General features: G+C 42.2%; 1 non-coding gene across 1 annotated transcript; it reads right to left on the bottom strand.

Moving 5' to 3' along the window:
• Positions 1–9933: 9933 nt before the first annotated feature.
• LOC123462999 lies at positions 9934–10124 on the bottom strand. Its single transcript, XR_006638629.1, has one exon. It is a non-coding gene; the product is annotated as a U2 spliceosomal RNA (small nuclear RNA).
• Between the last annotated feature and the right edge of the window lie 2489 nt (positions 10125–12613).

Raw genomic sequence — 12613 nt, 5'->3', positions numbered from 1 at the left:
TCCTCCCTGTAGTCCAACTGACAACAGGGAAAAGCTATGCTGCATGCAGCCTTATGGGAGAGAGAAGTCATCATCAGAGATAAGCAACAATGGACACTGTAAGCCTTAAGTTTGGCCAGCCAGGCCAAATGAGCCAACAGGTGTGATAGTAGCATGTCTATTGTGGTGGTTTGAATAGAATAGATGGCCCCCAATATATTCAATTGTTTATTCGTTTGTCGTTTGCATTCTGCAGCCACCTGGCTGGAGGCAATGTCACTGGGTGGATCTTTAGGTGTGGTGGTGGGTTTCAGATTTCAATCTAAAGATATGCAAAGTATGCCTACCTGGAGTTCCTGAAGTGTGCTGTGCTATGTGGCTTTTGGCTTGTGCTTCTCTCTCTCTCCGCTTGGTCCTGTGAAGGCAGGCCAGCTTCTTCTGCCATTATGGAACATCCCCTGGATCTGTAAGCTTCAATAAATACCTCTTTCTCCATAACTGTGCCTGGTATGGAAGTTCATGTCAGTGAATCTGAAGCTGTCTACAGAACTTGGTACCGAGGAGTGGGCTGAGGTGAACCTGACTATGTGGATGTTGATCTTTTGGAACCTTTGTTTTGGAGGAATAGGCATGGACTTTGTACTTGTAACTGAAGATGTCTTCTGGAGTGGTAAGCCAAGTCTGATGAAAGTCTGAGAATGCTAAGTGCAGACAGCATTGAACTTCAAGGCTTGGCTTATAAGCTTTCTAAGGGGAAGGAAAGACTGCAGAGAACTTTGTTGGGACTGGGCTACTGGTATATGGGCTGGCTGTGTCCTGCTGCCCAGACCCAGAGAGTTTGATGAAGGTTAAATTTGTAATGGACTGATGTGCTTGGCTAGAGATATTGGATGGAGAGATTTAACATTTTAAGCTGAAAACCTCAAGCAACTTAAAATTACAGGCACTGAGACTGGCTTTAGTTTACTGAATCTGCTATTGTCAAACACATTAGGAAACTTAAGGAAGATGGTCCAATTGCTTCACCATGGAAAGGATGCCTGAGGAAAGACTATCATAGAAATGCAAACACTTTTGGAAAGAGTTGACTGGAGAAGGAACCTGCTTTTCAAGGTTATGATTTATTTTGTCTGTGAATTAAGAATATGGCTGTGTTCTGCACACCTGGTATTGGTTTCAGAAGCATGAAAAATATGAGGAGTGGTCATGAATTGCACATGCTTCCAGGAGCTGATGCTGAGATGCGGCATGAGGCAGGGCATGATGCCCTGATAGGCTGAAAGAGCCTTTGGAAGATGGACCATGGTTTACATGAAGACCTCAAGATGTTTTGGATATACCAGGACTGTGAAATGGCTACCATAGAGCGCACTACTGGCCTGGGATGGAAGTGTTCCCCTGCTACTCTGCCCAGCTGGAGGGATGGAATTGGAAAGTCTGGAGACTGTTAGTCTCTGGTTATTTTGAACTTGAACTGCAGAAGTTTGATGTTTGTTTGATGGTGGTTGAGTTTGAATTGTTTTAGTCTCTCCTTGCTATGCATTATACCAGTTGAAAATGTTTAGTCTGTGCCTTTATATGTTAGAAATGTTTAACTTGGTTGATTTTACAGGTCTTAATACCTTAAACTGATCAAGACTGTGGGGACCTTTGAAGTTGAACTGAGTAAAATTTACAGTGTGTGATAGTTATAAATCTATTGGGGGCCAGGGGTGGAATGTGGTGGTTTGAATAGAAGAGATGGCCCCCAATATATTCAGTTGTTTATTCATTTGTAGTTTGCATTCTGCAGCCACCTGGCTGGAGGCAATGTCACTGGGTGGATCTTTAGGTGTGGTGGTGGGTTTCAGATTTTAATCTAAAGATATGCAAAGTGTGCCTAGCTGGAGTTCCTGAAGTATGCTGTGCTGTGTGGCTTTTGGCTTGTGCTTCTCTCTCTCTCCGCTTGGTCCTGTGAAGGCAGGCCAGCTTCTTCTGCCATTATGGAATGTCCCCTGCATCTGTAAGCTTCAATAAATATCCCTTTCTTCATAACTGTGCCTGGTCTGGAAGTTCATCTCAGCGAACCTGAAGCTGTCTGCTACATCTGTTATGGGGGAAACTAATTCATCTCTAATTGTATTGAAAGCCCACTCCATGGGAAGGAATATATGCCTGGTATTGACAACTTATGACAGGGGAGGTCATGAGTCCTAGAGGTGTAACACCTGGTGGTGTCTGTCTAAATGCATATGTTATGCTCACCAAACTGCCCAGTAAGCACTTCTCTTAATGCTCATAACCATATATTAATACTGCTCTCACTTTTCATTAGAAAAGCTTCTCTTTTCAGATAGTGGTGACCACTGGCATGACTCCAAAGGCACCATAGTACTGAGAAGAACGAATAGAGGAGTGTTCAGCACTAAGACATCTCTATAAAACCTTCCAGGGCTCAAAGTCCATTACAGAAGAGGTGGAAAAAGCCAAAGAAAGAGTAAGGCTGCTTGCACTACAATCTTCCAGACACAAAATGTCCCGGTATCCATAACCTCTCAGTGCCTGGTACTACCTGCACAAGATCCTCCTAACAGGAGGAAAAGATGATGACATCTAAATACAAAAGATACTAATTCATAGGGTGAGTGTCTATGATATAAGGTGTTTTTTTTTTTTTGAAGGGGAAAGTGAGTGAGCTGAGGGAATTATCGTGATTTATTGTCCATAATTATGGAAGTTGTCAATAAAAAAGTTAAAAAAATAAAATAAATGGGCATACCTTACTCTACTGAGGTGACTTGAATTTATGGCATGTTTTTTCTTCTCAGTTTTCAAAGGAATTGGAATAAGAAAATGTAAGAAAGATACTCTCAGATTGTAGAAATGGCTTAGCAGTTAAGGAACTTAATTGCCAAGCCTAAGGACTAAGATTTAATTCCCTAGTAACCATGTAAGCCAGATGTGTCTGGAGTTCATTTTCAGTGGCTAGAGACCCTGACACATACTCATTTTTTTTCACTCTCTCTCTCTCTCAAATAAATAAATGAATAGAAATTTTTAAAAAGCAAGATACTCTCAATTATTGAAAATTAAGTATAATTCTGATTACTTAATAAATGCAATGTAGATAAATATGCTACTCCTACAACACTTCTAATGAAGGCAGCAGCAACAACAAAATAATAATGAGGACCTAGGAGATGTAGTTCTCAAGAGGAAATTGTTTCAGGGTGGAACTCCCAAGAGGTGAATAAGTTTTCCAAATCTCTTGACAGTGATTTTTAAACAGAGTAAAAAGGGATCTAGTTAATAATAATAATCTACTTAAAGGACATAAATAGAAAGTCATATTCTATAAAGAACCTACATGATTAGACCTCATAGATCTTATGAGGACATTGCCTGATGCCATATAAGGTTGTAATTGCATTTTAAAGCAGAGATTCCTTAACCTATCACTGCAAGCTGAGAGGGTGCTCTGAGCAGTACTCTCCTCACGCTGGGCCATCCCACCAAAGAACAGAGCCACCTCCTCCAAGATTTTGCTGCTGTGTCCATGTGAGTCTAAGGAAAAAAGTATTCTTAAAAGCTGGGTCAACTCATGGTCAACTAATGGGAGTAAATTAAATCTTAGGCTTTAAAATTTTTAGCAATTAGTTAAAAATAATATTTACTTCTTTTCCATATCTTCCTTAATTCACTCTCTATGTTTGCCTCAGCCAGCAGGGAGTTGAACAAGGACCCAAGGAGAAGTTAACCTGAGTGGAAAAAGGCAAACAGACACAAGAAGGAGACCATGCTAGGTGTTTGTCAAGGCCTTGAAATTTAATTTTTTTCCACATAAGTTTATATAGGGTTGTAGGGGGAAGGGGATGTGGTTAGGGCAAAGATCACAGAGTTACTGGTTAAACTGCAATGCCTTTGTTTCTTCATCAGCTACCAGCAGGATGGGGGAGTGTTCAGCCAGCTGTACGATCCCATTGTTTCTGTAGTTGAATATTAGGTGAGGAAGTAGAAACTTAACTTGCTATATGGTAGTCTTTGTTTCTGGTAGTTGAATATTAGATGAGGAAGTAAAAACTTAACTTGCTATATGGCGGTTTCTGTTAACATGGCTGAGGTTTGGTTCATAGCTCCCAACATCTCCTCCCTTCTTTTATACAAAAAGAGGGGGAAGCCCGCCTTGCAGCAGTGGGCATTAACCAACTCGGGGAGTAGAGGCCCGACTCCTCCTGTGGTATGTCTTTTTCCCACAATCTTTGGCCCTTGGTACCTTTTGGGGAGGGAAGGCAGGGCCTATGTGGCTGGAGAGCAAGGCACAGCCTTAGTGATAACAGTTATGGTACCAACCTCCATGCAAGCCAGGTATACCTCTCCGGGAATCCAGAAGCAGTCAGATAGGGACCTTCCCCTGCAGTGCTTTGCCTCGCACCCACGTTGGTGCCCATATGGCACTCACTTCATTGTGAGCCAACATGCATAGGTCTGTATCCTCATGCAGCTCCCATAGGAGGGGTAGCTATTTGGCTATGACAGGTAGACTGCAGCAATAGCAAAGGTGTAGAGGACAGCAGTATAGTAAATAATTACAGAATGTAAGATCAAGGGAGAGTGACAGCTGCAGGTGGTAGGTCTTCAGTGGCAATGCCTCAATCTGCCAGCTCCAACCTGTGATAATAGACCTGTAAAGGCTGCATCTTAATGGCTTTAATCTGTTGATGTACAAAAGACATGATTTTAATTATAATAACAGATCAGATTATGAGTGAGAGGATTAAGATAAGTAGAGGTCCTGGTACCAATGGCAACAAGGAGAGGAAGGGGAGTCACCTGGCACATCGAGGCCCTGATCAATCAGGTCCAATCAATGATAGTGGATTTGGATGGGCTTGGAAATGGTACTGTCAATCTGTCATTGGATGAAGTGAACAAGCTTGTTGATAAGAAATAATACTAGCGTGAATATAAGAATGAGGCTAATTAGGGGTCTGACTAGGGGCATGAGAAGGGTGAATAGGAAGGACTTCCACCAATCATTGGCAGCTGATGAAAATTTTTGTTTTTGAAGATCTAGGCTGATCTCATGTAATTTTTTCTACTTGGGTTTCTATCATACCTGACTCATTGACGTAATAGCAACATTCTTCTCCCAGAAAGAGGCAAGTGCCTCCCTTTTCTGTGGTGAGCAGATCTAGTGCTCTCCAATTTTGTAAGGCTACTTAGGTGACTGATGGTATCTGTCTTTGTAAGGAGAAGAGGGACTCAACAGAAGCTTCTATGGCTAATTGGAATTGTTGGGACAATTGTGCTGTAGAGACCAGGGAGTGGCCTAGGGCTCCTCTGGCAAGGCCAGCAGCCACTGCAGAGGTTGCCAGGGAGATGCCTGCCACAAGGGGGAGGAAGACAGCTCTCTTCTGATGATTGGCAGGATGGAAGGCCAGTTCCAGAAGTTCAGCAGGAGCCTGAAATGTCAATTGTGGCACCAAGGTTACTGGAAGGCAAAGTTGGTCAGAGAGGGATCTGGAGATATTATTGTAAAGGGTTTTGTTACACCAGTAAAAGAAGCCTTCAGGGGCATAGAGTGTGGAGGAATTAAGGGAGAGAGTCTTATTGCAGAGGGAAGAGTTGCCTCCATAGCAAAAGGGGAATTTGTTACGAAGAAAGTCAAAAAATAATGGAACTTCTGGGATGGGGTGAATGGGATGCCTTGGAGTAGAGGAAAGATTAAGGGGAACACGATAAGGAACAGCCATAAGAGGGGGGTGCCCGAGGGCGGTGCATTGAAAACAAGCAGAGAGGTTACCAATTTTTGTCATTTCAGCAACCATTAGGCCTTCTCTGAGCAGGGCTATACAAGAGAAGGGGTGGGAGGCAGAGGATAGCCATGAGGAGAGCTCCTTTCAGCTTGTAGTATGTTAGAGTATACCTTGGACTGAACTTGGACATAGCTGCACCAAATATAGATCTTGCTAGAGGGCCAGTTTTGAATTTTGTTCATATACATGGCCCCTTGGACCATGGAGGTCCAGCGCAAGTCCTAGGGGTCCCAGATGATGAGGGAATACCCACTGTCAGTGCACCAGAATTTATGGCCAGACCATCCGGTGCCCAGGATTTGACACTCGGCAGGGACAGAGGCGCTCCAAATGGTACACCACTGCCAAGGGCATCCGATGCTCTCCTTAATATAATGAGTTTTGCATTTGTCATGCTTCTGATCGAAGAGGAAGCACAGAACTGGAGCAACCTTATTTGGGTGATGTTTAAAGTCTGTAAAATTTAATGAAAGAGGCTTGGCACAGCCTGTGGGTGGACAGTTGGCAGTAGCCAAAACGTGTCCAAATTGTTTTGTCTGATCATAGGTGGTCCAGTTTTCTGTGAGATAGAACCACCAGGCAAATGTGGATGTGGAGGGCCAAGTGGCTGGAAGATGTAGCAGTAGCAGCAGGCACCAGGTGAAGGTTGTCTTTATGTTGTATATGCCTAGAAAGAAGCATTTGCAGGGTTAAAGGGAGAGCAACACATAGACACACGAGCACAGCACAGACACAGGGGGCCCAATAGAGAGCTGTGTGTCCTCGATGGCCAGACGAGCCTGTATCCTCCAGGGACGGCTCAATGATGCCAAACACAGTGTGAATGGGAGTCAGCCCCTCCAGTAGGTTAGCTGTGTCCTCTGGGGCAGGGTCGTCTTGAGGTCCTTCCAGCTTTGTCCTGTTAGGAAAAAGGAAGATTCTCTCAGGGAAGTGTTTCTTCCCTGGATATGTGAGATGTCACTGGAGGATCATCAGCTTGTTTTACAAGTCTCTCTGGCAGCCATCTCTCAGCATTTTCTTTAGTGTCAAACAAGCATACTGATCCTCGGCCCCAAATGAGTACTGGGCCTGGGCCATTCCATTTTAAGGTTAAAGGATCTTTCCACATGGCTTTAGCAAAGGTATTTTTTGTATTTGTGTGCCAAAAGTGATCAGCAGCTGAATTTCCCTGAGTATCAAGGGTTAAAAAGTTTAGGACAAACAAGGCATGATGAAGGATATTTCTTGGAGAGCCTTTTATGGGATATAAATCCCCGTTATTAACTTTTGGAGGGTATGTTTAATAGTTTGATGGGCTCTCTCAACAATTCCTTGACCCTGGGGATTGTATGGCATACCTGTAATATGTTTAATTTGTAATTGATGACAGAAATTTTGGAATTTTTTTCCAGTATATCCAGGACCATTATCAGTTTTAATAATTTGGGGCTTTCCCATGACCCCAAGGCAATTGAGTACATATGCAATGACATTTTTTGAAGCTTCTCCAGCATGGAGGCTGGCAAAAATGAATCCACTAAAGGTATCCACAGTAACATGGAGGTACTTAAGATTACCAAATGAGGGAACATGTGTTACATCCATTTGCCAGGTCTCACTGGGAATTAAATCACTAGGATTTACACCTAAGTGGGGAATGGGTAGGAGGGTGACACAGTTTGTGCATTGTTTGACTATCTGGCAAGCTTGTTCCCTAGTGATTTTAAAAAGAAGACGCAAGGCTTGAGCATTAAGGTGATGTACAGAGTGAGCTACTTTGGCCTGGGCCACAGGATTGAGCTTAACAAGGAAGGCAAACTGGGTGGCTTGTCAGTCATGGCATTGCCTGTAGCTAGAGGCCCAGGGAGCCCAGAATGAGCACGAATATGGCCTATATAAAAAGGATGTTGCCTAGAATGTATGTATTGCTGGATGGAGAAAAACAGAGGGGTAGTATCTGTGGTGGGTTTTATGTATGGCACAGTTTCTAACAGGGGGATGGATTGAGCAATATAAGTACTATCAGTATACACATTAAAGGAGGTATTTGGAAGCTGTTGAAAAACCTGTAAAACAGCAAAAAGCTCCACTAATTGAGCAGAGTGGAATGGGGATTATAGGGAAGTGGTTTGATTGTTTACAGTGAAGGCTGCTACTCCATTAGAGGAGCCATCAGTGAAAACTAGGGGGACATGGGGAAGAGGTCAGGGATAGGTTAATGTAGGAAAAACAAATGGCTGAATTCTCAGAAAGTGGAGAAGTTTGTTAGCAGGGTAGTGGTTATCAAGGGATCCCTGAAAAGAGGTGCAAGGTATTGCCCATTCGTCATCATTTTGCATTAACCATTGTATTTGGGAAGTGGAGTAGGGTAGAATGATTTTATCAGGTCCTTGCCAAATATTTTTCTGCTTTGATCGAGTCCAATTTTTATTAACTCTGCCGCCCATGAGGTGTAAGGGGTAAGGACTCTAGGTGGTGAAGCGGGTAAATGAACCCAGAAGAGGGGTCCCTCCTGCCAGAACATCCTGGTAGGTTTAAAGTCAGTGGCACAAATGACCAGGAGAAAAGGCTTCTCATAAGAGATAAAAGTGACCCTTTGGCTCAGAATTGCAGCCTTCACTGTCTTCAGGGATTCTAGGGCAGGGGCTGTTAATGAGTGGCCTGAGGCAGGATCTGGGTCTCCTTTTAGGATGTCAAACAAGGGTTTAAGCTATCCAGTAGTTAGCTTAAGATAAGGCCTGAGCCAATTGATATCTCCTATGAGTTTTTGAAAATCATTTAAAGTTTTTAGATGATTAGTTCTAAGCTGAATCTTTTGTGAAAGAATTTTTAATTTTTAATTAATTAATTTATTTATTTAAGAGCAACAGACACAGAGAGAAAGACAGATAGAGGGAGAGAGAGAGAGAATGGGCGCGCCAGGGCTTCCAGCCTCTGCAAACGAACTCCAGACGCGTGCGCCCCCTTGTGCATCTGGCTAACGTGGGACCTGGGGAACCGAGCCTCGAACCAGGGTCCTTAGGCTTCACAGGCAAGCGCTTAACCGCTAAGCCATCTCTCCAGCCCGTGAAAGAATTTTGTTATGAAAAAGTTCAAAGCCTAAGAACAAGTAAGGAGGTTTTAATTGAATTTTATCAGGAGCTATCTGAAGACCAGCTCCAGTAAGGGCCCTAGAAAGCTCTTGAGAGCAAGTAAGGAGTTCAGTGGGATCAGGACCAGCCAAGAGGATGTCATCCATATAATGAATGATATACAAGGAAGTCCATTTATCTCTAAATGGATCTATAATTTGGGCCACAAATTTTTGACACAGTGTAGGGCTGTTAGCCATCCCTTGGGGCAACACTTTCCATTGGAATCTCTGCATAGGGCCTCTAAAATTTACCACAGGTAAACTAAATGCAAAATGCTGACGATCCTCAGGGTGTAAGGGAATTGTAAAAAAGCAATCCTTTAGGTCAATAATGATTTTATCATATCCTGCAGGAATTGCTACTGGAGTGGGGAGGCCTGGTTGTAGGGCCCCCATAGGTACCATGGCCTTATTAGTTTCTCTAAGGTCCTGGAGCAATCTCCATTTTTAAGACTTTTTCTTTATAACAAAGATAGGAGTATTCCAAGGAGAGGTAGTAGGTTTAATATGGCCTGTAGCAAGTTGTTCCTGCACTAACATCGTGGCTGCAGTTAATTTTTTAGAAGTTAAGGGCCATTGTTTGAGTATGAGGCTGTACCCTAAAGTAGGGAATATGTCTTAAGAGTTAATTTTGTTATAAGCACTGGACTTAAGATGTAAAAATTGAGACAGTTACTTTACATACAATAGAGTAGAATTTGGTCTTTTCTGAGCCAAACATCTAGTTAAATATTAATATAACCCTTGATAAAAAAATTTTTGAGAGAGAAAACATTATTTGACAACCAATGATTTTGGCTTAAACTTGAAAGTTATTGATTTTATGTACCACAGAAATTTTTATAAACATAAAACAATTTTATGTTTTACCCATGACTTAAATTTGATAAAACTTAAGCAAGCTATCCCAACATATTTTAGCCTGAAAATTAGTTTTGTAAACAGTTTAAAAACCTTTAACTTTAGGTATGGTGTTTAGGTTTAGCCTGAAAATTTCTTTCTTTCTTTCTTTTTTTTTTTTTATTCCCCCGGGGGGGGGGGGGAGGGTGTGTGTGCACCATTCCTAGAGGTACTGCAATACCAGTTTGATGCATGGAGTGGACAGAGCAAGCTTCTATTTCAACTCTGAGCTACAAAAATCCATTTAATATATTGTTCTAGGATAGAGGACATATCAGATATTAAACTGATAAGAATAAATACTACACTTGATCTTAGCCAAAAGGCCGAGAAGCAATTAATTATCTTTCTTATGAGGCTATTAAAAAATTACACCAAATTGATTAATCCTATTACTAACAAGAAAGTAGTCTTAATACAATTTTATATCATTAATACCAATAACACACTTGGAAATGATTTTATTAGGAGTAACTAAGGCAAATTGTGTTGTTATCTTAAGGCAGGCTGGCTTTTAAGTAACAGGACATTACAATCTTTGTGCAAATATCTGACAAATTATAAGTTACCTCTTTAAAGGAAGTTTTGTTGTTTTTAATAATCCTCTCTGTAAGGTGAACTTGACCTAGAACAAATATCTGGCAAACTCACTACTGTAAATGACATTTAACTTTTCCTTTTTAATTCTATGCTTAGGTCTTTGATTTCCTTGAAATTGTTCTCTAGAAGAGAAAGAGGTGTCACCTGCATCCATCTCATCTCTTGAGTATTGCTTGTTTTTTCTAGGTTCCTTATATGTGTGCTTTTCCTTTTCTTCAGCATGGAGGATTCTATCAAGTATTTTCTGTAGGGCTGGTTTTGTCTTCAAATACTCCTTTAAACCTGCTTTTGTCATGGAATGTCCTTATTTCTCCGTCTATTTGAATGGATAACTTAGCAGGATAAAGTAACCTTGGTTGACAGTTGTTATCTTTCAGAACTTGGAATATATCACTCCAAGCCCTTCTGGTTTTAAAAGTTGTGTTGAATAATCTGCTGTAATCCTGATGGGCTTGCTTTTTTAGGTAACTTGATTTTTCTCTCTAACTGCTTTCAATATTTTTTCTTTGGTGTGTAAATTTGGAATTTTGATTATAATATGATGAGGAGAGGTTCTTTCTGGGTTTTGTCTAGCTGGGGTTCTAAAGGCTTCCTGTATCTGCATTGGCACCTCTTTCCCAATTTGGGGGAAATTTTCTTCTATGATTTTGTTGAAGACGCCTACTATGCCTTTGGAGTGGAATTCTTCTCCTTCTACTATGCCTTGAATTCTTATATTGGATCTTTTCATAGTGTTCCAAATATCTTGAAATTTCCACTCATACTTTTCTATAAGTTTGTCTTTCTCTTTGTTGGACTGTATTAGATCTGCCACCTGGTCTTCTAGCTTAGATATTCTGTCCTCTCCTTCATCCATTCTACTGGTGAGATTTTCTACAGAGGTTTTTATTTCATTAACTGTGTTCTTCATTGCTAGTAATTCTGACTGATTTTTCTTTATTATTTCTATTTCCTTATTTATGTCTTGTATTGCCTTCTTTATTTCATGAAATTGGTGTCCTGCATCTTCTTTGATTCCTTTGATTTCCTCTTTAAGTTCCTTTTTGACTCCTTTGATTTGTTCTCTTTGACTTCTTTGAACATATTTACAATCATTCTTTTGAAATCTTTCTCAGGCATTTCCTCTAACTCGTTCTCACTGGAGGACATTTCTGATGCATTAATACTTTTAGGTGGATTTATATTGTCTTGCTTTTTAGTGTTTCTTGTGTTATAATGTATATATCTTTGCATCTTGGATTAAGTTAATGCTTGGATTTTCTAGCTAGCTGGGTATTCTTAGCTGTATCAATTGATTTGATGTTATATATTTTCAGGGTAGGAGCTTAAGGTGTTAGGTGTGGCTCTTAAGACTCTCAGAGTATCTACAAAGGTGCTCCTAGGGGTTGAGTTTCCCTGCTATGGGAGTATTCAAGTAGGCTGAATGGAATAAAATACAGGTAGATTCTAAAAGTTAACTAAACACTGTACCCATTCAATCAAAAACAGCTCCAAGTATGTATGCCAGAGTACTTATTATAACAACCAGATCCTCTATCAACGAAGATGTTAAGATTTCTGGTCTGTTGAGGGATCCAAGTCAGCTTGTGACCAAGTGAGACCCTTCCCTGGTGCAATCCCAGTTACCTTGGATGATTTTGGTCTCAGTCAAGTTTCTGTCTGGGTCGTCGGGCTGCTGTTCTGATTTCTGGAGCTGGGCACTGGCTTTTCCTGTGGGGCAAGCCAAGCCTGGCAAGTGTGGCCCTGAAGATCAGCACCCCTGCTGCTGGAACTGCTGCTGCTAAAGCTGCCTCTGCTGATTCTGTCAGCAGCTGAAGCTGCTGCTGCTGGGCCCACCGCTGCTGCTGCCTCTGCTGCTGCTGCTGCTGTAGCTTCCACTGCTGGAGCCACCGCTGCTGCTGAAGCTGCTACTGCTGGGTCCACTGCCGCTGCTGCCACTGAAGCTGCTGCTACGGGATCTGCCCCTGCTGCCGCTCCTGGGTCTGCTGCTGCTGGGTCTGCCACTGCTGTTGCTATTGAGTCTGCTGCTGCTTGGGCCGTTGCTACCAGTGCCAGAGTCGCTGATGCTGCTGCCGGACTCTGCTCCTGCTTGGGTCCTGCTGTCAGCCCAAGTTGGCGTGACTGGGTCCTGGGACTGCTGCTCTGTTCGCTGGAGCAGGGCTCAGGTGGTGGGGGAGGGGAGAGACCTGCAGCTGCTCTGGTTCTCTCACTGTTCCACGTGTTCTAC

This window comes from Jaculus jaculus, chromosome 8 (assembly GCF_020740685.1).
Source record: "Jaculus jaculus isolate mJacJac1 chromosome 8, mJacJac1.mat.Y.cur, whole genome shotgun sequence".
In the NCBI taxonomy this organism is placed as follows: domain Eukaryota; kingdom Metazoa; phylum Chordata; class Mammalia; order Rodentia; family Dipodidae; genus Jaculus; species Jaculus jaculus.
Note: the sequence above shows the minus strand (reverse complement) of the source record. Positions and strands in the feature narration are given on the sequence as shown.